The sequence below is a fragment of the Crocuta crocuta genome, unplaced genomic scaffold, assembly GCF_008692635.1.
Source record: "Crocuta crocuta isolate KB4526 unplaced genomic scaffold, BGI_CrCroc_1.0 scaffold16, whole genome shotgun sequence".
In the NCBI taxonomy this organism is placed as follows: Eukaryota; Metazoa; Chordata; class Mammalia; order Carnivora; family Hyaenidae; genus Crocuta; species Crocuta crocuta.
This window is the reverse complement of record NW_027531893.1, coordinates 7817849-7843406: the sequence shown is the minus strand read 5'-3', so window position 1 is coordinate 7843406 and position 25558 is coordinate 7817849. Positions and strand designations below refer to the sequence as shown.

At 44.3% G+C, this 25558-nt stretch overlaps 1 protein-coding gene across 1 annotated transcript in view; it reads left to right on the top strand.

Moving 5' to 3' along the window:
- GRIN2A (glutamate ionotropic receptor NMDA type subunit 2A) overlaps positions 1-25558 on the top strand; it is a 364034-nt gene that overhangs the window by 225322 nt on the left and 113154 nt on the right. The gene's annotated exons all lie outside the window — the stretch shown is intronic.

Here is a 25558-nt window from a genome sequence, read left to right as displayed (position 1 = left end):
TTTTTTTTTTCCCCATGGAGACTGTCTATGCCTTGCTTCTCTTGTAGAGGTTGGTGGGTGTCTGTACAGTGTCTGCTATATGCTAGACATCACGGCGGGTACCATGGGCCTTGTAAAGTTCTATTATCTATGGCCATTGCTAGTATAGCTGGGTTGAGTGTACCCTAGGAGATTTAAATAATCATAGCAACAGTTTTCATCAATATGTGGAGGAAGTGAAACCTATCACACGTTGAAGTGCCAGGCAGATCATCAGAGCAGCCAGTGCTTGGAGTCAGAAGAAGCCAGTACCCTGTTGGCTGGAGCCAGGACACAGAGGGCAAGCCAAGCTATGGAACTGGACAGATGAGGAGGAGATAATTCAAGAAGGGGGAACAACCTCTGCTTTTGCTTCATTTAAAATTTTTTTTACTGTTTGTTTATTTTTGAGAGAGAGACAGAGCATGAGTGTAGGAGGGGCTGAGAGAGAGAGAGAGAGAGACACAGAGAGAGAGAGAGAATCCAAAGCAGGCTCCAGGCTCTGAGCTGTCAGCACAGAGCCCGACGTGGGGCTCGAACCCACGAACCGTGAGCTCATGACCTGAGCTGAAGTTGGATGCTCACCTCACTGAGCCACCCAGGCGCCCCTGCTTTTGCTTTATTTGTAACATGATCTGGAAGACACGTGATGCCATACAAAACAGTAAGTTAAACATCCTTACCGCCACAAGGGAGGCACACGTGGCACAGTGTAAAGGGCCAGTTTATTTATAGGCTGTCTTTTGTTGGCTCTTCCGGAAGAGTGTTTGTCTACGCACCTCCTTCTCTATCGGACAGAAGCCCTCCTTGTGCTGCATAGCCAGAATGGGCATTTCCACCTGTTCTCCACCTTGCTCCCCGTCTCTTGCCTCCACATAGATGCTGCCTGCCTGCAGGTGTGACTGAGCCCCGTGCAGCCTCCTGGTGCCTCACTACCTGTCGTGGATCCCAGGGATGGAGGAGCCACTGTTAGGCTAGTGATGCAAGCTGGGTTTGGCACAGGCATGGGGAGGCCAGCCACATTTTTATCCAGGCTTCATGGTTTGGGGACTGAACTGGCCGATATGCTGATGTCTGGTGTATTCTTGTACAAATCCCCACTGTCCGTTCCTGCGGATTTGCTTCATTTGGTTAAGTCCTGTCCACACACAAAGAATAAATACACACAGTCAGTTTTCTGTGTGAGGGAAAACAGCTCTCCTGAGATGTGGACTCATTCCTTTATTTTTCCATTACTGTTAGTGAAAGGAAGTGTTAACAAGTGAATTAATATACCATTATGTATGTGTACATGTGGGAGGGACTTCAGGTTTCATAAGTTATGTTACAGAAACATATGTATTTTAAAATGTGATGTAATGGAAATTTTAAAGTACTCTGATGATACAACCTGCCATGTATTAAGTGTCTTCTCTGTGCTAGTCACTTGAAGTAAATTATCTCTAATCTTTAGATATGAATTAAGATATTTTTACTGCAACTAACTATCAACTAAATTCTGTATGTGATTGAATTATTTGATTGGAATTCCATAGGTAGGGTGGACTTCAGATGCAGTATGATCAAGGCTCTGGTTCTTTTTCCTATGATCTCTTGACTCTGCTCTTTGGAAATTGTAGTCTTTATTATCCAGCTTCTTTCTTTGAGACCTTAAGTTTGCTGTCAGCAACACCTGGGATGACTTTTTTGTTCATGGCCACTTTAGGTCATGTGTCCATATTTGGGCCAATAACAGCCATTTTGAAAATGCCATGTACTCACTGGCTTAATTAGGAATTCCCAATCCAGTCACTGAAAAGGCAAATGGGAATACATTAAACCAAACTAGACTTACTCTAAGAACAGGGTGTGGGGGGGAGAGTTCCTCCCAAACCCCATCAAGTCTTATGGGAAACATGAAGTTTGAACGAATATGAATTCTATTAAGAACAAGAAAGAAGAAGATGAATGCTGAATAGACTTACTACCAGCAGGTCAATTATAAATTATAACAACTCATATTACAGTTGATGAAATTGAGGACCAGAGAAATTATATAACAGGACAAAAGCCACACTGCTAATATAAAATGAACCTAGAATTCCGGTCACGCTTTGTTTGGATCTAAACCCCGTTATACTATTTTCTGAGGCTGCAATTGACCTGAAGTTATATTTTCCTTTCTTTTTTTTTTTTTTTGACTCAATGTTTTTATTGTTTTCAAAAGTTGAATGAATTCCAACATTTCAAAATTGAAAGATGCCACAAGAAATTATATTTTCAGCAAATCTTGAAAAACAGGAAAAACTGATGATGATAATTGCATGTTCCTATTTAGAAGTTTTAAAGGTTGGAGCTCTAGGTGTTGGGTCCAAATCCTTCACTCCTCGGGGGGGAAGCTGGGAGTCGGGAGTCCCACTTGCCTGTTGCTGTGGGGGTGGGTCGTAAACCCAATTTTCTGTTCAACTTACAGGTGGGAATTTGACTTTGTCCAAAGACAGGAGCCTACTGAACTACCCATGGGGAGTTTCCACCCATCGGACTGGATTAAGTCATGGATGTTTTTCTGAAGCTGGGAGAAGAGATTTGTTCTGGGTGGTGGTGGAGGGGGAGGGGATCCAGCCTCTCGCAATATCCTGGAGCTTGTCCAGTAAATGGCAAACAAGGGACTGTGATGGAGCCCATGCCATGTGTTAGCGGTCACTGCTGAAAAGGTCCCTGGATCATCCACACCTTGTCAAGTATGTGGTCCTGATCTGATGTTTCCTTCTTTACGGCCCACATTCACTAAGTATATTATTAATTGTTAGAAATCATTTTCAACTGGTTTTGTAACATCGAAATTGTCCATTGCTTCTCGGTGCTTTATTACAGATAGGACATGGAGGTCTGGAAGACACAGGGTTCGTTTTTCACTGATGAGAGAAAGAACAACTCCAGGGACCTGGTCATTTTTACTGTATACACCACTCCCTGGCGTAGTGTAGACACTTAAATGCATGTCAGTGGGTGAGTGATGATAATTGCTATCACAGCACTTGCTCTGACCTTGATGCTGTGTTAAGGATGTTGACATGCGTTATCTTATTCTATTCTCACAACAGCTCCATGAAACCTGTAGTATTGTTATTCCTATTTTTGCACGAGAAAAAACATCTCGGAGAGAAAAAGGACTTTCCCAGGGTCGTTTAGTGGTAGAACAGGACCATGATGGCCTCTCTGACTTGAGCCTCTCTGACTTGAGCGCCTGCTCCTCTGGCCCTCTGGCAGCCCCAGGTGTGTTTTCATGAGGCCCTGGGACGTCTTCTGATGCCACAAAGCGCGTACAGAGATCTCTACCCATTCGGGGCAGGAGTTATTTGCATGTCTTTCAAGTTAATTTGTCACAGGTTATGAACTTGTCACAGAAATGCGATGCATGGGGTTTCATTTTGTAAATCAGAGAACCTTCCTGAAAACGTTAACAGTCTTATAATCAACATCAATTATTATTATTGTCATTAGCATAGAGATCAGCGTTGGCGTCGCCAAGAATAAAGAGAGGAGAGAACAAAGGGGAGAAGTTGACCTTTCCTGGGAGAATTTTTATGAGACTAGTCAAAAGCTCCATTGCCGAGTCATCAGCTCCCTTTAAATGAGTTCTAGAATGAGTCCCTTCAGACTTCATTCATGCATCTCTGAGGAGTACCAATAAATATTAACTGGATGCAAAGAATTGAGCAAAAACGTCAGCAAGGGAGTCTCAGTAATTCTGAGTAGGCAGAAGGAAGGAATTAAAAGGTAGAAAGGAAGAGAGAAGCCCATATTTAATTTTGACACTGGGTATGTGGCAGTTCTTGTCTGCCTTGATTTTTAACCTTCTTTTTTAAGTTTATTTATTTTTGAGAGAGAGACAGAGAGAGAATCCCAAGCAAGCTCCACATTGTCAGCACAGAGCCCAACATGGGGCTCGAACTCACAAACCATGAGATCATGACCTGAGCCAAGATCAAGAGTCGGACGCTTAACCCCCTGAGCTGCCCAGGCGCCCTTGCCCTGAGTTTTAAAGTGTTCTCTTCACACATACGCAGGGAGGCCAAAGCACTGACAGATAGCTTCCACTCAGTGCAGGAGGTGGGGAGGAAGCCATCACGCCTGCCTTAAACCAGTTACAGAGCTTGAGTTTCATAAGCCTTAAGCTTTCAAAACAGAGCCTTTCTTAAATAGACTCTGAGCTCCAAACACAGGACTAGGAGAAAGTGTTTGTCTTCAGCCACTAGGTGAAAACAAAACAAAACAAAACAAAAGAAATCAAATAGAACAAAAGGAGTCCCTGGTATCTGTTACATGTGTTCATCCCCTGGCTGCCTGCATCTCATGCTTCCCTCCCTCCCTCCCTCGTCTCTTCCTTCCTTCCTTCTTCCCTCCCTCCCTCTCCCCTTCTTTCCTCCCTCCCTCCCTCCCTCCTCCCTTCTTCCTTCCTTCCTTCCTCCCCCCTTCCTCCCTCCTTTCGTTCCCACACGCATTTGTTCATGTATTCGCCCCTGTGGTAGGTCTGGGACCAGGACACAGGCACCCACAAACACAGCAGACAAAGGCTCCCTGCCTGAAGCTCCCAGGATGGTGGGGAGACTGAGAGTAAATGATCAAACATACAATGTCAAGTTGGTATAGACACGGGATAGGAAGAGAAATAGGGCAGTAAGGGGACAGAGAATGAAAGGGGGGGTGTTTGAGACACACTGGTTGGGGAGGTGACGTTTTTGGCCCATATCGAAATGAAGTGAATAAGAAAGTGATGTGAAAGTCTGGGGCAAGAATGTTCTGGATGGGGGCCAGTACAGGCAAAGTACTGGAGCTGGGAAGTTGCTTGGATGGTGTGAGGCACAGCAGGAAGGTCAGAATGGGAGAGGCAGGACTGGCGGATGGAACGTGCCTTTGGAGAGGTAGACCGGGCTGCAGGGTCTTAGAGGCCACGGTCAAGGTGTTGAGCTTTGTTTCCAGCTTTATGGGAAGGTGTTGGAAAGTTTTAGCAGGGGAGTGAGGTACCTTCTGCTGTGACCCCTGAGGCTCATTGGCTATTTCTTTCCCCTGTGCTATTTCTTTTTCTGTTAGAAACAAGCTTCGCTTAGTGTGGAGTATAAGGCACTTGGCTTCTCCAGATCACATTCCTCCCTTCTTCCACTGTGCAGCCTGTGGTGGGCAGGCCCTTGCCCCAGCCAACAACAACAAAAACCTATCCATCTCACTATACTGATTGGTTGATGAGTAGACATGGGTGTGAGTTGGTCTGATAGGTCATAGATCGTATCCATTTGATGTATAGGAAACATGCAGACTGTGAGGCCTAGAATTTCTGTTGCCAGTTTTCTACCATGAAAGAAATCAGGCTGCAGTTAGAGGTGACTCACACCTAAAAGAGAATTAAGACAAGTATGGCATGGAGAACATGGAGAACAAACCAGAGCCATGATCAAACTGTACCTGAAGTCCACCCTTTGACTAATCTTTTCAGGTATAGGTATTAGCTACCGGACTCCCTTAGTGGTTTAAGCTGGTTCAAGTTTATTTCCTGCTGCTTGCAACCCAAAGAATTTTGATGGATATGAATATTTGGCAGCTAATCTGTAGCATTATTCTAGTTAATTCTTGGAGTATACCCTTTAAATTAATGTGGTTGCCTTTGGTAAAGCTGAAATTTGACCAACAGTGGGATAGTATAAATAAAAAATTTTTAAAAGATGATTTTGCAGAAGACAACTATGGCTCTATAATTCCAGACAGGAAACTCCTTGATGGACATAATTTGTGCTCAGCATATGTTTGTATCCTTTGGAGGATTCCTGCCTATAAATTCACAGTCTTTGGAATCAGATTCTAACTTTTTCTGCCACATATTAGCTGTGAGAACTTGAACAAGTAACTAAATACATCTGGATCTCATTTTCGTTATCTGTAAAAGGGAGATTGTGCTGGTCCCCACGCATAGTGGGGAGTTGTAAGACTTCAGTAAGACATGAAAAGCATTTAGCTCCTTGTCTGGCCCATGCTAAGTGACCCTACGAATGTTCTTGCATAAGAATATGATTCCCAGAAAGACCAAAGAAAGTGGGGTGAAAAATGCCTCCTAGGTGCAGGATTGTTCTGCGTAGCTTAATTAAGTGTGTTTCATTATTTGAACTCCCTGGAGCTTCTGAAGGAAAAATGGATTTTTTAAAACTTGGGAAAGTAGTCCCATTAACTAAAGGGGAGGAGGCGGTCCTTAGAGAGGAAGTGAGAGGGAGGTAATGGTGAAATTGGGGAGTAGAGTGCATCGGTGTTGATGTTAACTTGTTCCGTAAATGGCACGCAGATGCATAGAGGCACATGGTCATGGCTTTCCAGGGAACTTCTTTGAAGTCCAAGAAGATCTTGGGCCCTGCTTAGTGAGATGTTACTATATCTTATAGAGTCTTAACACCCAAGCAGTTATAAAATGATCTTTATTTCAAAAAAGGTTAAAATGCAAAAGATAGGTGTCAGAAAATTGATGCCTTATAGTATCCAGTCCTCTGTCTGTAAGCTGATGAGTCCCTCGTGTTATAGATGAGAAAATCGAGGTTCAGGAGAGGTAAGTGACTTCTTCAAGGTCCTGTCACGAGCAAGCAAGGGCCATTATTGCGTCCATCCATTTATTTAAAGAGCCTATCTTGGGTTTGCTGTCAAGCCTTGCAGGGGACACTCGAGGGAAAACAGGAGTATGGTGCCTGTCTTCATGGGATTACAGCCTCCTAGGGAATTTAGACGAAGATGAGAAGGGGATCAAATAGATAAAATAACGGCACTTCCTTGTGTCAGGCGAGAAGGAAGGCTGCAGGGCCCTGAGGGGGAAAACACCAAACATGGGGGGAAGATTTTCTTTAGCTGAGGAAGAAAAGGCATCTGCCTGGAGGGGACGTTTCAGCGGAAAGGTAGACGAAGAACCAGACGTGAAAAAAGCCAGAGAAAGTCACTCCAGGCAAAGGGAGCAGAGGGTGCAAAGTCTCTGAGATGGGAAAGCCTTTGGTGTGTATGAGGAAATGAGGAAAGAAGTGTTAGGATGGTAGACTCAATTTCAGGCCTTTCTGACCATGAGGCCACACTGCCTCTGCCAAAGGGACTGTTGAGTGACGGTCACCAAAGACCGTGGAGCAGAGGCTGTCAGAGCGATTCCAGTTGCCTCCTCATATCAAGAACTTAATCCTCCAGAAGAGAATTCATTTCGGACCTTCCCTGACCGGCCCCATCCCTGTGCTGTTCCAGAAGGAGGAGATATTTGGGAGGCCTACACAGGAGACGCGCCGGGGGAGGGATGCTGCCTTGAAGAGTTTGGAGGAGAGCAATGGCAGAAGAGCTGGGGTGAACTATGTTTGCTGACATGAGCTGGCCCCCAGTCAGAGCCGTGTCTCGGGCCAGCCCCCAGCTCCCCACTGGAGCACGAGGCATCTCAGTTAATCCCCAGAGCAGAAGGCACATGGTCCCCTTGGCTCTTAAAGTTGGGCCTTCAGACCCCAAGTGGTTTCCTCCAGCACCTGCGTTCCCACCAGGAGGCACTGAAAATAAGGGAAGAATAAGAAGACCCAGGTTTATAAATGGCTGTGGTTCAGGGTGTCGGTAAAGCTCCCACCCCCAACCTCTTGGACCCCCTGAGAGGTTGGGTGGCACTTTAAAGTCACTCTCCTTTTTGCTGTTCCCAAGAACTCACGTCCTGAAGCTTTGTGCTGTGTGGGAGGATCCGTGATTAGCGGGACCATCACTTTGCCAGGCGCCCCTTCTGCACAGACATAGTCAAGTAACTGTCACAATAGTATTACTCAGAGCTTGTTAGATCCAAATACACAGATCCTTCTATCCTCACCAATTGTGTAAGTCACGTGTTGCATAATCCCACGTTAACAGGTGAAGGTGATGAAGTTCACAGGGGCGATGTGATGTCGTCAAGATCACACGAAGACACTGACCCAACTCTCTGCCTCCAAATCCCGAAGATAAAGGTTGCCAAGCAGTGGAAGCGTGATGTGGTCCCTCCTCTCTCAACAACAGGGGGCAGGGGGAGGAAGTAAAGATGTTGATTAATAACAAGAACTAATGGAATCACCACTTCTACAACAACTGGCATTTATCGAGAGCCCTGAGTGTGCCTGGCACACCGTGCTAGGTTATTGCTACTAATTAACCAACTCAGTGCTCATCACACCACCATGAAGTGGGTGCTGTTATGTCCATTTAACAGATGAGGAAGTTGAGGCTCAAAGAGGTAAAGGGACAACTTACCCCAGTTGACATAACCGTCCTGTTGCAGGCATAGTTCACAGACCCCGACAGTTTAAGTACACAGCTGTACTGTTATTGCCATCTATGTTGCTTCTACTGATGACATGCTGTTTGCTTTATGGGAATCACACCAGTTTGTTGCTTTGAGCATATTCCTGGTTATGAATTTCTTGTCTTACTCTTGGTATAAAAAAAAATGAGCACCTGGGTGGTTCAGTCGGTTAAGCGTCTGACTTTGGCTCAGGTCGTGATCTCACAGTTTGTGGGTTTGAGCCCCACGTCAGGCTCTGTGCTGACAACTCAGCTTCAGATTCTCTCTCTCTCTCTCTCTCCCTCTCCCTCTCTCTCTCTCTCTCTGCCCTTCCCCAGCTCACACTCTGTTTTTCTCTCTTTCAAAAATAAATAAACATTAAAAAATAAAAGGTCATAGTCTTAGGAACAGGTTGCTATTATGCTCTTTCCACATAGGCAAACAGAAACAAGTAATTGGAGAAACTGCCTTGATAAATAATCAGACTATAAAGCTGCCATCACAGGAAAACTTGTACCTGCATATTTTCTACTTGGATCAGAATGTTGGGGTAGTTGGGTAGCTCCCTCCCGTTCTTCCTGAGGAAGGGGCTGCCGTGATGAAGGGTAGCGACTTGGTTCCAGCCTTCCCTGTTTTGATGTGTCCCTTAACCAGTCGATTCCTATTATCCTGACGCGTGTTTTGCGGTCAGCTTGTGCTTCTTCCACTTGCCTTATTAAGAATTCTGCATAGTCAATAGGATGCAAATAAATGGAAACATATGCACCTCCCTGCATGTGGGAAATGTCGCTGTTGGCCGTTCTGCCACTTAGCTGCCTTTGCGGGGTGAAGCGTTACCTTCCTGTTGGGCTCTTCATCTCCGGGGCCTGGTCTGAGTGCTACTGTCATATCCAGGTGAGGGAGCCAATGTGGCATTAATGGCAAGTTCAGGTCCCTGACAGCTCCCTCCGCTTTGGGTCTGAAAGCCCCTTAGGCTCCAGCTCCCTTTACTCTGGGGCCATTTGTACATCTCTGATAGGCCTAACTTCTGTGTCATAGCACAGCATCAGCCCTGAGCTCGTTCCCAAATATGTGCCCTGGGAGATCATCTGCCGTGTTTTACCATGGGGAGAAGAGCCCGGAATAGACCGTGCTGTTCAGGAACCAGATCTGACGTTGAAAGCAGGTGCAGACCTGTCAGCCACACAGCTGGTTGAGTTAGCTCTATTAGACTGTGCTGGACGGTTCTCTTGTCTGGAATAGAAAGCAGTATGGTGGTTGGGCCGTCCATGTGCCAAATGGTGCCCCCGCCAGGCTGATTGGGTCAGCCTTTCTCATGGCTGCAGCTGCCGGCTTTGGCTGCCAGCATGTTGTTGGAAAAGTTTTGTTGTCTTCCTAGGTGTTCCCATCAAGAAGAGAGATACGAAGATTTGCCATTTTTTAATGATGGCTTGGGAGGGTTTGATTCTTGGCTCCGCTTCAACTAGAAGGAATTACTCTCTGATTTCATGGGAATATTGCAAGTGCGTCATCCTTGTGATCAAGAATGGTTTTCTCTTTCTCTTTAAATGGTAGGTTCTCAAGAGCCTCTGTTCCTAATTGTTTTCTCAGTCTCGATTTTAATGCCCTCACCTAATGGATTTTTGTATTTTTTTTCTTTCTTCCTTTCTTTCCCTTTTTCTTCTGGAAATTAGCAACAAGTAGAAAAGACCCCAGTGGATGAAATACAGTAACCCTCCCAAAGAAGGGATGGGGGGGAATGTTTTCCCCAACTTCACGCCCTCACCAATGTGATCTGCCTTCTACATTTTAAGCAGGCTGAGAGCCTTTGAGGATTGAGTCAGAGAATGCAAAATGTGACCTCTTAGTTATAGCCAAAAGCTAAAAGAAAGGGACCTTGTACATCAAATAGCTCTTACCAAAGGGTGTTTTTATGAGTGAAGTGCAAATGAGGCATAGGATAGAGCCACTTTCCTGGATATAAGATCCAATTTCCAAAACACGTGAGCATTCTCTCAATTGATTGTATTTGCTGCTTACCTATGGAATTGTTAAAATGGAGTAACTCACATTAAGCGCTCAGCACCGTGCCCAGCACATGTTGGACCTTCCACTTAACATTATTGATTAATTTATTAATTTCACCTTTGTAGAGATGAGATGGAAAGCAGTTCATTTCAGTTACTTCTTTGACCAGAAATACAAGATGGTGTAATTTTTTTTTGCAGCAAATGTCTAATAAATCTTTGCCGAAAGGTCCCTGGGATAGGACCTCGTTCTGAAAATTGTAGTGAAAATTTCGGAGCATGTCTGGACAAAAGGGAGAAAGATCCACAGGTGTGTTTTTCGAAGAGGAAGGAGCCCTCCAGTCTCCTGTATCTTTCTGAGGAATGGTTGAAGGGTGACACAGGAGTTCTCTTTGGAGTGTCAGGGTTTGTCATCTGGAAACAGCAATAGAGAAGGTTTCCTTTGCTGGTAACAGAACTAGAGCCAGTGGGGTGAATTTCCAGGGAAACAATCCTGGCTCAGTGAAAGGAACTCTTCGCTAAGCACTCTGAGCTGTCAGTGAGAGGGACCGTCCTCAGGAGCCGGGGGGACGTCCCTCGGACACTGAGGGCTTCTCAGCAGGTGGACGTCTGTCTGTCAGGAAGGGGTTCTGCGGTGTGTGGCGGGGGGCAGCTCCTCCGTTTAGGTAAATAACCTTAAGACCCCCCTTTTTCATGTTTAATTTTGAGAGAGTGGGGAAGGCAGAGAGAGAGAGGAGGACAGAGGATCCAAAACCGGCCCTGTGCTGACAGCGGCCAGCGTGATGTGGGGCTCAACTCATAAGGCATGGCTCAGGTCATGATCCAAAGTTGGATGCTTCACCGACTGAGCCACCCAGGTGCCCCAGGACCCTTTTATGTGGAGACCATGTGGGTTCGTTAGTTTCTTTGCCTCAGAATTTTCCCCATCCACTTTTGCCCAGTAGCTCAGCTCCTACAGCTCCTCAGGTATGGAATCCCACATTTATTTGTCCCTTGACCCAGATCACTCCGCCTTGAATTGTGCCCATTGATACCAGTGTAACTGATCTTTATTCTTGGGTTACTATGTTCCAGGATTGGCCCCAAGTGCTCTGTGTACATTGCTCTTTTGATACTTATAGCAGCCCCAGGAGATGAGTATTTCTTCTTAATTGAGGGATAATTAGCATATTCCATTATCTTAGTTTCAGGGGTACAATGTAATGATTCAATATTTATACATTGGGAAATGATCACCACAGTAAGTTTAATCTGTTACATAGTTACAATTTTTTTCTCCTTGCGGTGAGAACTTTTCAGATTCGTTCTCTTAGCAACTTTCGACTATGGAATACATAGTCACCATGCTACACCATTATACCCCAGGACTTATTTGTTTTAAAACTGGAAATATGTACCTTTGACCACTTCAGCCATTCTGCAACCTCTTACCACTACCCGTGCCTCTGGTAACTACCGATCTCTTCTCTGTTATCTATAAGGTTGGTTGGTTTGGTTTTGTGTTCTAGATTGTACACGTAGGTGAGATCTATGGTATTTGTCTTTGTCTGACTTATTTTACTTAGTATAACGCCCTCAGAGTATTTCTATGTTGTCACAGATGGAATAAAAAAGATGTTATTCTTTTTTTGTGGCTCAATAGAGTGTGTGTGTGTGTGTGTGTGTGTGTGTGTGTGATCTTCTGTATCCATTCATCTGTAGATGGACACTGAGGTTGTTTCCATGTCTTGGCTGTTGTCATTAATGCCGTGGTGAACCTGGGCTGCAGTATCTCTTTGAGTTTCTCTCTTCATTTCCTTCCAGTCTATCCCCGGAAGTGGGACAGTGGTACCAGTTACATTTCCACCAGCCGTGCACCAGGATTCCCTTTTCCCCACATCCGTGACAATGCTTACCTCTTGTCTTTTTGGTAGCAGCCATTCTGACAGGTGTGAGGTGATATCTCATCGTGGTTTTGACTTGTAGTTCCCTGATGATGAGGGATGTTGGACATCTTTCCATGAGCCGGTTAGCCATTTGCATGTCTTCTTGGGAAAAATGACTACTTCTAGTTATTTTCCCATTTTTAAGTTGGTTTATTAGTATTTTTGCTACTGAGTTGTGTGAATTTCTCATGCTCTGGGTATTAATCCTTTACCTGATATATGACTTACAAAGACTTTTCTCCTATTATGTAGGCTGCCTCTTCATTTTGTGGATTTCTTTTTTTCCTGTGCAGAAGCTTTTTAGTTTCATGAGGTCCCACTTGTTTATTTTTGCTTCTGTTGCTTGTGCTTTTGGTGTCCAGGCTCACCTTTCTGTCAGGTATATTGTAGAAATGACTCTTGGGTAGAATGTTGACTCTGAAGAGCTCAGATCTCTGATAAACCTCATATCCCAATTTAGGCAACTATTGTGTCAACTCAAATTAGCTCCGTCTCTTTTCAGCCATCTCCATACTGCCTTCATTGCTTTTTAAAAAACATTTTTTCACTGTGAGAAAATACATATAAAATAAAACTATCCATTTTCAACATTTCTGTCTGTACAGTTCATTGGTGGTGAGTATATTCCTAAAGTGGTTCAACCATGACCACTGTCCAGTCCCAGGTAGTTGTTTCAAGAGATTACCTAGTCTTACTATCTTTTTCATTACCCCAAAAGTTATGTACACCAAAGAATTAAAAACAGGTATTCAAACAAAAATTTGTACATGAATGTTTATAGCACCACTATTCACAATAAACCAACGGTGTGAACAACCTGAATATCTATTAAGAGATGAATGGATAATCTTAATGTGTATCCATACAGTGGAATATTCTTTAGTCCTAAAGGAATGGAATGCTCACACATGCTCCTACGTGGATGGACCTTATGAGGACATAATGCTAAGCAAAAGAAGCCAGACAAAAGGCCACATATTCTATGATTCCACTCACATGAAATATGTTTCTTTTTATCATCTCTATGAGCCCTCTGTAATATTTTTCACATCGTTCTTTTTATTTACATTGATTCACTTTTTTAGAGATATAAAATTTCACTAGTGTTTCTTCCTAGATGATGGCATCTATAAAATAACAGGTTTGATATGCTAGCTCCATTTTTAAATATGCATTAAAGAAAGCCAATTTAATTCTAAAAGTAAAGGCAACCCATGCACCATCTAAATGCACCTGTCTGTGTACCGTCTCACATCAGTGTATACTGATGACATTTGGGAAACAACCTCTCGGTTCCACATGGCCATAGGTTCCTTCCTGAACGTGATCCACATAGCTCCTTTTCCTAGATTTAAACTCTCCAGTATGGCGGCCACTAGCCATATGCGGCTCTTTAGATCTAAATTAATTAAAATGAAGTAAGAGTTAAAAGTCAGTTCCTCAGTCATACCGTTCACATGCTGCAGGTGACGAGCGGCCACCAACCCGCATGTCACAGATATATGACATTTCCATCCTCGGGGAGACATTGGTTGAACAGTGTTGTCTAGAGTTGAATTTTGTTCCTCTTGTTGCGCTAGGGAAGCACCCTGTCCCCAGGTCCCGTGCCTAAGTCAGCCTCTCACTCAGCGTCCGCGCTTCTCGTTGCTTGTTCCTGGCTGACCATTCATCCCCCAGCCAGCTCTGAAACTGACCTACTTTCCCAATGTCACCAGGGAGAGCGTGGTGCCAAACCACAGCGTGGGGCTCCTCTTGCCGCTGCCCTTCCTGCTTGCTGCTTGGCCAGCTCTGGCCTCCCTCCATCTCTCCACTCTCTCGCCCTCTCGTGCTATTGATGCGAGGATCTCCTCCCACATAGCACTTTCCAGCTTTCCTGAAGGGCCCCGCTCAGCTTCACACTCCATTTTGTTTTGTTATTCAAGTGTGAGAAGACATGGCTCCTTTTTCCGCGCTTCTCCCCTACACTGCTGTGTCTTTCTCTTTCTTTCCCTGGATTTTCCCTCTCCGTCACCTCTTTTCCTTCTGTGTCTTTTTACTCTTCTTTGTCCCCCTCCCCCGTCACTTCGTTCTACTCTCCCCACAATTATTTCGGTATAGTTGTAAAATTAACCCTTAACTATTTGGAAAACAAGTAGGAGAGCTATATAAGGAGAAACAAACTATATTCTTTCTATAATTTACACAGAAAAAAAAAAAGACACCAAATCCCTCCTTGATCTGGCATTTCTTCTTTGCTCCTTGGCAAGAAAATACACCCTCTTCTTCCCCACCAAGGAAGTGGCCTATCAGTTTTGGGCAGAGACAGGAATATCAGGGCAGGGGCTGGGATTGCAAAGCTCAGTCTTCTGGGGGACACATTTCCACACCAGAAATCCGTGGCAGGAAGTGAGACATTATTATTGCTGAATTTACACAGAGCTGTCAGGTTTCATTACGAGCCTGGGCAGCATTTAGAGTGCTATTTAGGCCAAGACATATTTAACTCTGCCCTGATGGCTCTGAGGTGTCGTCCAGCTCAACGGGACATTCTCCATGCTGCTGAGGACTCCAACACTGGCCAGATGAAAATCTGCTCGTGTTCATTCAGCAAATGGTCCCTGATCCCTCACCATATGCCGGACGCTGTGCCCAGGGTGGGGGGCACACAATGACAGTTTAGACGTGGTCTCTCTGTTCCCCCAGGAGTTTACCCTCCAGCAAAGGGCATGGTGTGTGTGTGAAAAACTCTAATAGCACGGTGGAAAGGGAGGTACGGAGGAAGCGATGGCAGTTCAGAGGCTGGAATGGAGGCTGGAAGCTCGGGGAGCCTTTGGGGAAGAGGTGAACTCAGCTGTAGAGGGTCTGAGCCTGGGACTGCTGAGGAGATAAAACTCTTATTCTATCAGTTGTGACTTTTGTGATTTTAAGTGATAGAAAACCAACTCTTACTGACTTTAGCAAAAACAAAACAAAACCAACAACAGAAAGATTTCTCCAGCCATTCACCTAGAATGAATGGGTGTGTTCGTCATCCAGGATATCTAGATCCAGGTTCAAATGATGTCTTCAAACCCCTGTCTCTCTCTTTTATGTTTCTGTCTGAGATGGTTCACTGTTTCCAGCCATGAGATGGGGAAAAGTGGGATTCACATGCTTTTGTGACCATTTCTCTTAAAGGAGGCAGTTTATCTCCTCTAGCTGCAACTGGTCCCAGGGAAAGAATCTGATTGGATGAGCCTGAGTCGCGACCCACCCCTGAAACCCCATCACCAGGGTCAGAGGTCTTCCTGTTCACCAGGGAGGGGAAAGTCAAAGGAGATGGGAAGTAGCCAGAATCCACAACGATGACTGCTTTCCCAGTGTAGAGGAGTGAAAGCCAGAAAGTGGGAGATCACAAGGGCATCATGAGTTGTTTGGGTTTGCTCCAATGCAGGGTATGTAAAGAACAGTTTTAGGAAGCAAGGTTGGAAGTTAAATTTGGCTAAGGAGCGTGGATTTTATTTCTGGACAATAGGGACCCACTTTAAGCTTTTGAACAGAATTTTACATAATCAGAAGTGAGGTTTGGGAACATTTATCTGGCAGGTGGACTTGATATGAGGGTGTGGGATGATATACAGGGAATCTAGAGGCCAGGTAAGAAGTTACAGCAGCCAGCCAGGAGTGAAGTGAGTACTGTTTCAAGTATTCTGGTGGTGAGCAACTTTCAATGGCTTAATTTAAACAAAAGGAGGTAATGACAAACAAATAATAGAATACATATTGGGACTTTGAAGTAGGAATTGAGCAGCCCAGTTTTGCATAGGTCAGAAGGTGAAGCACACTCACTGATGGAGGAAAGTTTCTGTCACCTCTGCTAGATGCGGCCATTCCTGGGCTCTGTCTCACCTATCAAGTTTCTTTCTTCTTTTTTAAAAAATATTTTAATGTTTATTTACTTTTGAGAGAGGGAGACAGAGTGTGAGCAGGGGAAGGGCAGAGAAAGAGGGAGACGTGGAATCCGAAGCAGGCTTCAGGCTCCGAGCTGTCAGCACAAAGCCCGACACGGGGCTGGAACTCACGAACCGTGAGCCAAAGTTGGATGCTTCATCGACTGAGCTACCCAGGTGCCCCATCACTTCTCAGGTTTCGAATTCCTGGAGGGGGAGAATCTGGTGGATTCAGCTTGGGAAACCACACCCTCTCTCCCACCAGATCTGTTTTTTATGTCCAGAGGAAGAATAGATATTCAGATACATGGAAAGGAGGCCTTCCTCAAAGGCCTTTCTCACATCAGTACGCCACCCTAGGAGGGATGCGATCCTATGAATGTACCAGCATAGGAGGAAGTCTGGGTTTTGCTAGGGGGAGGAACATGAATATTCTTAAGTTTGAAATTAGAACAGAGTTCAAATGAAGGGTCTGCAGATATGTCTTATCTCATTTAAAGTATTATTTTTGAATGAATTCGAATGCCTCTCCCTGCGACTTTCACTACTCTCCATAGATAACCTTGCACCTGGGCCATTTCACTCATGGATTTTACCTGCCCTGTTCTAGAAAGTATGAGAGTTTATGCTTCCTCCTGAGAACTCAACTTGGTGTTTGCCCTGAAAACAAACAGACCAACTAACAAACAAGTAGAAATAGAATAATGGGAGACTAACCAGTATTCTGACAGGTTAGGACTTCCTGCTAATATTCCTATAGCATCGGGGGCTTCAACTGCAAATACATTATCGTTATTTATATTGCTGTAATTACATCCTGATAATTATTTGTTTCTCCCTAAACTCTAAGTCACTTTGGAGAAAAGATCACAAGTTTTTATTTACCATCTGATCTCCTACATGTTGCTGGCATATAATAGGTACTCAACTAATATTTGTTTGAATTGATGTGTTTGGTAAGAAATGGATTTGAAGCATTTCCATTAGGTGTGCTTTTGAGGTTTCAGTACTGAATGTTCCATGCCCCAGGAAACCCCTCACCACAGGGAAAACTGGGAGAGTTCTTCGCATTTAGTTATGGAAGTCGGTCGAGAAATGTATTAATGATAGGCCCTCATCAAACTCTTAGTAGTACTGCCATGAACGTTCTCAGTTACACAGAGTGGGTGCTGTGCACTGAATGTTTGTGTCCTCCCAAAACTCATGTGTTGAAACTCCAGTCCCCAAAGTGGTGTTATTTGGAGGTGGAGTCTTTGGGAGGTCATTAGAATCTGATGAGGTCATGAGGATGGGGCTCTCAGGATTTAGTGCCCTTATAAGAAAAGGGATAGAGGGTAGCCTGAGTGACTCAGCCAGTTAGGCATCCGACTTCGGCTCAGGTCATGATCTCATGGTTTGTGGGTTCGAGCCCCACATCGGGCTCTGTGCTGACAGCTAGCTCAGAGCCTGGAGCCTGATTCCGATTCTGTGTCTCCCTCTCTCTCTGACCCTCCCCTGCTCATGCTGTCTGTCTCTCTCGCTCTTTCAGAAATAAATAAAACATTTTTTTTAAAAAAAGAAGAGGGAGATAGACCAGAGCCTACTCTCTTGAGCTGCCACATGAGGACATGGCATGAAGATGGCCATGTGTAAACCAGGAAGCAGGCTGTCACCAGATGTGGGATCTGCCAGGACTCCATCTTGGACTTCCAGCCTCCAGAGCTGTGAGAAACAAATTCTCATGGTTTAAGCCACTGAGCCTATGGTAGTTTGTTAGAGCAGCCTGAGCAGCCTAAGACAGGGGTGTTAGCCTCGTCTGACATGGGCCTGAGCTGGACCTCAGAGGACTTGGGTGGCTTATGGGGATGGTGTCAGCAATGGTGGATTTAAAACTCAACTCCAGCTCATCTACCCTACATCTGCTCTTCTGTCTACAGTGTTTCCAGAGTTCAGAGTCCTGGGTTATGATTTCTTGTCTTCAAGAAGGTTATAGTCTAGCCTAGGGTGGTAAAGTCATGCAGGTAGTGATTAACAGCAGACTGGGAATCTGCCTCTACAACATATTCATCACAGACTCGTCTTATTTTTCTAGCAGATGGTAGTGTAGGGTTGTATTAGCCAGAGTCCTCTAGAGAGGCAGAGCCAATAAGCTATAAAGTTGGAGATTGTTTATGAGGGGCTGGCTTATAGGATTATGGACCAGAGAGGTCCCACAATCTGCTGTTTGTAAGCTGGGAGCCCCAGAAAGCTGGTGGCGTGGTTCCAGGCAGAAGCATAGATGCATGAAGAAGGCATGAGAAAACACTGGTCCAAACTCAAGCAGAGAGAGCAGATTCTCCTTCCTCTGCCTTTTTGTTCCATTCAGATCCTCAGTGGATTGGATGAGCCCATGCACATTGGTGAGAACCATCTTCTTTACTTACCCTACCAATTCAAATACTAATCTCTTCCGAGAGACATCCTCACTGATGCATCCAGAAATAGTGTTTTCCCCACTATCAGGGCATCTGGTAGCCCAGTCACATAAAATTAACCATCACACAGGTCTTCCGAAAGAGCTGTCTTTTAAAAAATTCCCTCCACATGGTTGGGACTACACATAAATAAAGGTGGGGGGTGCTCTAAGATTCACACCACATGAATAATTGGCATTAATTGCTAAGAGAGTTTGTATCTGATTTGTAGGCGTCAGGGAAGCCTTTGTGGGGGAGGCATTATTAGAGATGGCCTTGAAGGGTGGCCAGTAAACATGGCGGAGGGGATGAGAAGGATCTCTAGCCCCTGAATGTTGTGTGGACAGAGATATGTGGGCTGGCGTATTGTCACAGCCAGGTCCTGGGTTTGGTGCTGAGTGGGAGACACATGGTACTGAAGTGGAGATTAATGCACTGCTTTTCGAATCAAGTCAATAATTGTTGAGCACTCTGTGCCCGACAGCATGGTGCTAGACAAACATGAATGACTGACGCCAAGTCCCGATCTTTGCTTCTGTTGAGAACAAATGTGTGAACGCGAAACTCTTAGGGAACAGTCAGGGACGATGGATTGCTAAGGACTTGTAATGCAAGGTGTGGATTTAAATGAACAAAGGAAAGGAAAGATTATCAGGAAAGGCCACATGGGAGGAATGGAGCTTGATACTCATTCCCCACCCCACCCCCAAATTACTGGGTTTGGGTTGAAGTTAATGAGCAGGGAAGACCCTTGGAGTGAGAGCAATAGAGCATAGTAAGAGACAGAGGTATGACCAAATACACTGTGTGGTGGGAGGGGAATCAGGAGTGAGGATCAAATACTGCCGAGCTAGGAAGTAAACGATTATGTAGGACCGTGCACACTTTTTTTCAGAGAAGGTTAACTGAGGTGCAGAGAGACTAAATGGGAACGGGATCATTTAGCTCCAAGTCTTTGGACTCTACTTTGATTCAGATAGTCCTTCAAGCCAGCTAGGATTAATTGTGTTTTCCAGTGACAGAAAGCCCAAAACAGAAAAGCGGCTTAAACGTGATAGGCATCAGATTTGTCCCTCCTGTGAATGAAATCCAAAGGTAGTCAGGGCTTCATCGTGATGTTCCATGATCTTGGGGATCCGGCATCCTCTGCCTAGTGGCTTTACCATCTCTAGCCGGTGGTCTCTACCTCATAGTCCAGACTGACAGTCAGTGCTCCTGTCTGGATTGTCTGCATTGTAGCCAGCAGGAAGGAGGAAGGAGCAATGACAGGTTCATCCCCTCTGTATGATATGTCTTACTAGTTATAAATATCATTTCTTCTCCCTTGCTTTTGGCCAGAACATAGCCATGGGCATGCCTGGCTACAGGGAGGGCTGGAAAACGTGTAGTCTATTATAGAATGCTATAGGAGGTGAGACAAGATCCTCGGTCTCCTGATTTGAAGACCAGGGTCTTTCTGTACAGCGGGGTGGTGAAACAGTTTCTTAATCATTTTCTGGCTTGTTGTTTAATTGACTGATAGAAGCCATAGGATTTTTTTCTCAATAATAATTTCTAAGGAAGTGCAGTGTATTCATGATTCAAGCAGAGGTGGGAGTCCTAGAAGCCCATGGGCTTCCCCCTCCCTGCGACCTTCCTCCTCTGCCTTTGGGTTACCTCATCGGATCCCCAGGGATCCACCAAACACACGTGGATGCCTATTAGATAGCAAGAGTAGGGCTCATTGTCAGAGGGCGAGAAAATCAAATGGACCTTTCGTTCTCTCCGTAAGCGGATGATTAGTATTTCCTTTATGCCAGCACTGTTCTCCATTCTAGAACAGGGTGCAACAGGGGACAAGAGACAAGTGCCCTGTCCATGTGGGGCTCATATTCCCAGGTGGGGGTGTCCTGGGTAAAATCACATGTTGAGTTGATTCACATTGAGTCATTCTGCATATATTGTGTGTGTGTGTGTGTGTGTGTGTGTATATGTGTGTGTGTGTGTGTGTGTGTGTGTTGGGGGGCAGTCAGGAGTGGTAAAGAGGCACCCACCACAGACGTCTGCCTGCCTGAGATCCTGAAGAGCTTCCCTGCATAGACACAGGTGACGGAGTGAGCTCATGGAAAACCAGGCTGCTCACGCTATCTGGTTTTTGGGGTTCTCTTGGAACAGACGCTCAATATGTGGAATGGCTCCATTAACCCCTGTGCCAGCCAGTTCCAAATGGTGAGGCGAGGCAGAGTCATTAGACGTTAATGGTGATACATATTTGGTGCCACATTGGCGGTGTTATAAAATACTATCCAGAATTTCAAAAACTTCTAGATCCCCCACCCGGTTCCTGAGAGAACCACTCATCGAAGGAACAAGAACACATGTGAGATTCTGAGAACCACTGTATTGATGGGCACTCAGGCTTCTGACAACTCCTGATAAAGGATAATTAGGGCATGTGTCTCAGATCCTGCTTTACCTGTCCTCCTCCCCGTAGAAGTCTTGGCCAAATGGTTCAGGTGTACTGTCTGGCGACGGAGGTGAGGGAACGGCCATGTTCACAGAAAAAGCTTTGCCCCAACTTGCTTGCTACAAGTTTTAGACTTATAGATTGTGTTACAAAAGACAGCGTGTGGGGCATGTCCCCCAAAACCACCTTCAGCTCAGATGTGCTCACCAGGTAGAGACAGGAAGCCCGGGAGGCATGAAGGGGAGGCTGGCAGCCCTGTCTGCTGCATGATAGCCTGGTCCAGGGGTACCACAGGCTCTGAGAAATCAGACTAGCCCCCTCTTTCCTTGGGGTCGGGGACGGCAGGAACACATTGCCCTCCCTTGAGGGACTGGGATTAGTAGCCAAAATGGTCCTCCAGCATCTAAAAGATTAAGTCCTCTAATCTCAAATTTTAGGAGAAAAGATAATTATGTGAAACTGAGACAATTGTTGCCATCACTTAGTGCCCAACAGTCAACTGGCCACGGCACACAGCTTATTGACCTCATTATATTCCATTGAAGTTCATCCCTGTAGTCACACAGTGGCATGGCTGTCACAACCTCACGTTTATGGAAGGAGAGACAGATGCTCTGAGAATTTAGGACACTTACCTGTGATTGAAACCAACAGCAAAGCATTCTAGCCCAGGCTAGCTGGTTGCAAACTCAAAATTTGCCTCACAGACTCACCGCTGTGAGGCTGTTGCATAGGAAATAAGCATTGAATGAATGAGGTCCTAGAGGCCTGTGTCTGTTCATTTATTCAACAGATATTTTTAAGCTTGTACTGCCAGACACCTTCTTCTAGGCGTTTTAGAAGTGCAGTGATCAAGCCAGACAAAGATTCCCTGCCTTTATGGAGCTTACCATCTCCTGTCATAATTTTTAAAAATACATTATTGCTGGGCACCTGCGTGGCTCATTCTGTTAAGCGTTCAACTCTTGGTTTTGGCTCAGGTCATAATCTGATGGTTTGTGGGATCGAGCACCATGTAGGGCTCCAATATTGAGTGTGGAGCCTGCTTGGGATTCTTTCTTTCTCTCCCTCTCCCTCTGCCCCTCTTCCCCACCTATTCTCTCTCTTAAAATAAACATTTTAAATACATATATATAAATAAATGTATTATATACTAGTATATATAGTATATGTATACATAATACTAGTATAATACATTATATATTAGTGTAATACATTTGTATAATACATTATAATATATATAGTATACATAGTATATAGTATGTATTATATATATATATATTAGTATTGTTCAGCCAAAGCAAGTGACATTATTATTTTTGTAATCAACCACAACAGAATTTGAGTTCAAAGAGTAAATACTTCCTTCTTTTTTTTTTTTTTTAAACGCAGTGGTTTTTCCTTCTTGTTCTTTATGCTGTATTTTCTGAGCCCATTTTGGATGCTGCTGACCTAGAATATGGAGATCTGTGTGTTGGAGTGATTACATTTCTATCCTGACATTTAAGTCGTAGCCCTGAGGTCATGCCTTTTGGTAATTGTTCAGGGGAAGTAGGGAGGCAGCGATGAGCGTGTGAAATTGAGCACCAGGACAACCAGAGTTTTGCTGGAAAGAAGCGGTGCCTGCCATGTTCGGGGAAGGGCTGGTGCGCGGGCTGAAAGCACTATGTGTGGGGCGTAGAGAAGAAGAGCTCGGTGGCCATCAGGGAGTGGTTAATAGAAGACAAGGGTTCCTCAGACTCGCATCAGAGTTGAATGGATCTCCAGCCGCCAGGAGAATGCTGCCAAGAGCAAAAAACGTCTTCAAGAATGGAATGTCTTGAGGAGGTTGAAGAAAACAGAGACTCTGTTTTCAGAAACTTGTAAATTACACGGCAGACGGAGAAGGGTGATACCCAAAGCAGTTCGAGGAGGCATTGNCAAAGGGGAATATGGGAAATGGCAAAGCAGATGGGAAATTAACCAAAAATTGAGAAACACTAAATGGGTTATGGTGGCATTTGTGAGACAGTAAGAGAATTAGAGTCTGAAGGGAAATAGTGAATAATAAATATGTCTAGAGAACATTTCAAATAATCAGATTTTGGAAGTTAAAGGAGACTTATGACTGTACAGACAAAAGAGAGAAAATAGAAATCAGAGGGAACAAAGCATTTTAAGCGTTATTTCAAGGAACTTCTGCAGCCCGTGTATGGGTGGCTTTTGACGGGAGAACAGAGGGACCCCAGAAGTGAGTGCATTTAGGGGCCACCATAAGCATGGCCCTAAAAAGACCATTGCATTCGAAGTGGTGGTGTTAGAAAATGTGACAGGGTGGAAAACTAGTAAAAAATTCATAAGAAATGTCTGTAAATATTAGCTACTGATTATTAGGTGGCAGCTCTAAACCAGGCATAGTAAAGCTGGCATAGTATTTTAAGTGCACCTCCCCTAATGCTACCCCTAAACCCGAGAGTTAGGTAACTATTAGCTTGAGCCACATGAAGCCATCTTGGCCGGTACGTGCAGTTTAACCTGATCCATTTTTTACAAAGAAAGAAATGAAGGCTTAGAGAATCTTAAATACACTTTCCAAAGTGACACAGCTGGCAACACAGAGCCAGGCTTGCATCCCTGTACTGTTATCCACAACATAGAAATAGCAGTTCGTTCTGCACATATTTATTCAGCCCTGGCTCTGTACCAAGCATTATTTTTGGCACTGGAAATACAATACTAAAAGCAGAAGAGGTCCCTGCCTTCATGATGTCCACCATCTACTGGTTAAAAAAAATACCCCAAGACCAAAGGCAGTCTAGAACAGCTGTCTAGTAGAGTAGAATGTAAGCTTCATGGAATCTTACATTTTCTGGCAGCCCATCAAACAAGGAAAAAGAAGGAGATGAAATTAATTTTAATAATGTCTTATTTCACCCAAGCTGTCTACAATATTTCGACATGAAATCAACATAAGATTATTCATGAGATCTTTTATGTGATTTTTTTAGGCAGAGTTTCCAAATCCACTGTGTCTTACACCCTTTTGGCTCATCTCTGTTCAGGCTAACCACACTTGAGGGGCTCAATAGCCACCTGCTATTATGTTAGACAGTTCAGGTCTAGAGAGAACTTGACAATTCAGGCCTAATTTCTTTGCAGTCATAATATAGGAAAAATGGCTTTTGTTTTTCACTGTTATTTCTGACCTCATATCAACCACTCCTAGGGCACAGAATGCTAGCAGTAGACAAGTGTTTCTTTCATCTGGACTTCAGCTTCATACACCTAAGTAGATACTGAAGGAAACTTGTCTGTATGTATGTCACATAATGTATGTTTTTTATAGTTTAGTGTTGTATACATCACTGACAATGAAGAACCCTGGCCAGGTGGCTTTACCATCAGCGGTTGGTAATAACACAGAAGTGGGCCCTCGGCAAACCCCTGGTGCCTCCACCCTCCTAAATTTTGCCAACATGCTTTCCTGTATTTATTGCTCCTGATGGAAATATTGAAGATGTAATTTGAAGCTTAGCAGCTGCCAGAATTTCTAATATTTTATCTGGTCGCTAAAAGTTTATAATCCATTTCGGAGAGATAAACAAAACAGTGATAAGATTTTGCTGTTTAATACAAGTACCCAGCAGGTGTTAATGGGGACCAAGCAATGGGGTGTGTAATGGTATTTCCCTAGGTAAAGAATTTTGCTCTGGAGCTAGTTTAAATGGGAAGAAAGCCTGAGAAAATATGGATTGTCTTTCCTAGAAATTGGATGGGGGAATTGAAGGTAATAGGTGTTTGCATCCTGCTAACCTAATAATGAAATTACCATTCAGCAAAAAATTCTAGTAGAGTGCCCCCACCACCACACACACAAGGGACTGAAGACTGTTAATAAAAAAAAAAAGAAAAACAGAAGAACAGCATTAACATTGAGATGCAGACTCATTGGTCCAGAATATTGAATCTTAAAGGAACACAGAAAACTAGGGAGCATGAGAACGTCCATATAGTTTCTTCTGTATAACCTGAAGAAGGGTGATCACATCTAAATAATCACCCTGCTCACTCCATCTAATTTCACTACAAGAGGGGAGAAAAGGGAATGGGTGGAAGAAATAAAGATGGGAAATTAAAGAAGAAGGAGGCTTAAATAATTTAGCTGGCAAATCAAAAGAAGACCCGGATGCTCCATAGTATATGCTAGCTTCTTGGATAAAATAGCGACTATGATGGTAACGCTGCAAGTGCTTTTCCCTGGGGCCACATGTCTATGTCACAACCAAAGCATTTGCTCTCTTGTCTGCTTTTTCCAAAAAGATAAACTGGATCTTTTCAAGCCTCTTAAATTGACTGAAATTTTCAGTTCATCCACATCTGGGTCATTAGGTAGATCCATCCTGAGCTCTGTCCATCTCAAAGTGATGGATAAATCAAAACCTAGCGTGGTAGCCAGTTTGATTCAACAACAACAACAACAATAAATAAAAGACCTTAGTGTTTTGGTAGCAAATACAGCGAGACTTGGTAACCGATTTCCTACTAGGTCAGGTAAAGGCCACT